Raw genomic sequence first — 3,630 nt, forward strand, 5'->3', positions numbered from 1 at the left:
CTCTATTGCTGGCAATGTTATCACGACAACTCCTTCAACCAGTCTCAAAGCTTGTCACAAAGGAAGAGTTTGAGAAGTTGCTCATTCAAAAGAACAAAAGTCTAAACTTCTCTAAGTTTAAAATGTAGAGTTTGACTTGAAGCTACTTATCTGACCAAAGTAGCAACCAAGCCATATCCTAAGGATTATAATAGCCTAAAATTCAAACAATTCAATAGCAAAATCGGTGATACTCGAGAATATGTCATGAAGTTTATGGAAACCTTAAGAGTAGCAGGTTTAGATGACGATTTAAAGCTGAAAGAGTTCTTTAAGTCCCTTATTGAGAAAACTTGTACCTAGTACGTTAATCTTACTCTCGACTCCATCGACTCTTGGAACCAAATGTGCAAGATGTTCAGGGAAAAGTTTTTTTTTACCTAAGAGAAAGTGATCCTTATTCATTTGGGAAGGGAACATCAAAAGTCAAAAGAAGATCTAGCGATTTAGAGAATAAATATTGAACATACAAGATTTTCATGGTGAAAAGGAGCTAGTCAAAGTCTTCATCCAAGGTATGTTTGATAAATATAGGATGCATTTGGAAAACTTACCTCTTCTTACTTTTGCCATTTCAGTCGAAGCTACATGGTGAACTAATAACGTGGTCCTTAGGCAAAAACGAACCAATCATTTCAATAGAAGAAACATCCCCACTATGAACGTAATTTAAGCAAGAGGTAGGGAAAAAATAGATCCTCAAGAAAACTTGAGGCCAAGGCAAGACAACTTCAAAAGAAGACAAGATAAAGAAATTGTTGTACCCCTTCCATTCTTTGTTCCACTTGACAAAATAAGGACACTTTTTCAAGAATGGATCAAAAACAGGCAAATAAATTTACCTTACATATTGCAGCCACCAACAGTAGAAGACAACTATAATATGCGTTATTACAATTATCATCGAGTGGTAGGTCATCCATTGGTTGAGTGTAGGAACCTGCGTAAGATTTTTTACAGTAGTACACAAGTAGGAGAAATACTTATTAAAAACAACGAGATTCAAAATTACCCACTTCCTGCTCATCCAAATACCTAAGGGCATGTCAGTGTAGTTATTAGTGTTCAAGACGAAGTTTCCCCTTCCTCCAATCAAGAAAAAGACACATGTGTAGTCGCTATGCTTACCTTCTCCATTGTCAGCTCACTTTTGAAGACACCTAAGTTCAAGCATTTCTTCGATCAACTTGGCTTTTCAGAAGAGTCAATTAGGAAAGCAACCACAACTTTAGTACGAATAACCGATGCACAACATGTGGAATGTAGATTAGTGGGACAACATATAAGGAAAATGGCAAGCAAATATGAAAACACCATAATATTCACAAAAGCAAACATGTGCACATCACACCTCTATCATAGCATGCCACTCTATGTGGAAAGCAATGTTAACAGATATGTAGTGCAAAGGACATTCATTGATGACAGGTCCATAGTAAACCTTATGCCACTGTTTACTCTAAAAGTTGTGAAGATAAACCTAAAGAGCTAGTGTTGTACTATGACCATTACTTCCTTCAACAACAAAGAAATTAAAACTTGAGGACAAGTCATGATGAGTTTCAAGATGGGACCAATTCAAGACCAGACTTGCTTCCACATTATTTAAGCTAATATGGCCTATCATCTTCTTATAAAAAAGTAGTTCCTACACATTCATAATATCGTTCCCTCTTCACGCCACCAATGCATCAAAAGCTTCTAGCAAAGGAACAAAACCTTCATTCTAGCAACCAAGACACCGTCTAAGCACCATGAAGTAAGTTACACTAAATCTGCTTTTTTTGAGAAACTAACAAAGGAAAGTGAACTTGCATAGTTAGCCCCATAAGGGTTCCATTTCCATAGTGGGAAGAGTATTCTTAAAAAGATGAGGAAATCATATTGAAAAAAAAAGCATGGAGGAGAGAGAAGACGCTCAAAAGAGAAAAAAAAACCTAACTAGAATAAGCTCTTATTCTCGCAAAGATGGGAAGATGATTGACTTTTATAATGAGGTGTGGGGTCTAGGAAAGCATCATCTCTTGACCCCATATCACATGAACCACTTAATATACCATTGTCTTGTCTTCAAGTGGAAAAGGTAGAAAAAGAACATGAAGCTTTACTTGTAGCAAAATAGCTTCAAAAACAACTGAAACCATAAGGTAATGAGTTGAAAGAGCTAAACTTGACAGAACAAGAAGAGACTCCCAAGCCACTCTTTATAAGTAAGAACCCTTCGAAGGAATAGAGCATAGTAATGGTTCAGCTATAAAAGGAATTTCAAGTTGCTTTCACTTAGACGTAATGAGCAAATACTTGGATTGGATGAAAAACATATCATTTATGAGTTGCACATCTCTCTTGGAACCAAGCCAGTAAAGCAGCATGCGCAGGTATTCCACCATGAAATAAAAAGCTAAATAAAAGATAAAATCAACCAACTCCTTAAAGCTAGGTTCATCAAGCCGATACATCACCCAACTTGGCTAGCTAACATGATTCCCATAAAGAAGAATAATGGAGCAATTTAGTGTTAGCTTTAAAATTATTATAGTTTTGATTTGACAAAATGATCAAATTTGCTTGAACATTATTTGAGTAATCCTTGAGAATATCTTGAAATGATTTAACTCCCATACATTTGTTCTTACATAGTTACAAGCTTGACTCTTGAAGTTATTGAACTATATCTATGAGCATGTATGACTTAGGTGTATGAGTGCTTATGATTCCCATTCATTAAAGTTTAATTTAAACATTACGGGAAAATTTAGATGCCCTCACTAAAAGGGAGTTTTAAATATCTTTTTTAATGATGGAAAAAAAAAAGGAAAACTAAGTTAAACAGAGCTTGATAGGTCTTCACATTTAATTTATGTGTGTGATGCTTAGTTTTGATTTTGTTGAATATTATGTAAAAAAAAACTAGATGCATTAACTAAGGGGGAGCAACTCATTACTCATAAAGATTTGAAGCATTAATATGAAATATAGACATTGCACTTTTAATCTAGGAGTCTTTTGTCATTATTAAAAATAAGAGATAGAGAATATTGACTCTATATGTTTTTGATAATAGCAAAATATTCCTATTCATTGGTGTCTAATTATATTGTTTAAGTGTACAGGTAAAAGCTTAAATTTATTAATATATTTGGTATATGAAAGCAAGTCAAGTTGCTTGTTCAGTTGCAAGTTGGGTTAATTAGTTAAACAAACAAAAAATAAAGAGCTTTAATGAAGACAGATTAGTCTTAACCTATTAACATAAATCTTTAATCAATTAAAGTAATCTTGAGTGATACACCAAGGACAGACAGAAAGGTCTTAACTAGTTAACATAAGATTTAATCAATTAAGTGAGTGCTGGATTCAAATAGAAGCCTTTTAGTCAATTAATCAAGGGAGTTGGCTAAAATCCAAAAGTGAAGATCCAAAATGAAAGTAGTCCAATTTGTGAAGAAAATTTAAGAAGTCTTAGATGACTAACATATCTCATGGCTATTTAAGGAAAATGGAAAATCAGCGTTGCCACGCTAAGAGAAGAATTAATCAAATAAAGAAAAATTAGTTAAGCTGGTTGCTCTAGAAACAATAAGCTCTTAA

Source organism: Theobroma umbraticum, unplaced genomic scaffold, assembly GCF_002168275.2.
Source record: "Theobroma umbraticum cultivar Fairchild unplaced genomic scaffold, ASM216827v3 scaffold_12.0, whole genome shotgun sequence".
Classification (NCBI taxonomy): domain Eukaryota; kingdom Viridiplantae; phylum Streptophyta; class Magnoliopsida; order Malvales; family Malvaceae; genus Theobroma; species Theobroma umbraticum.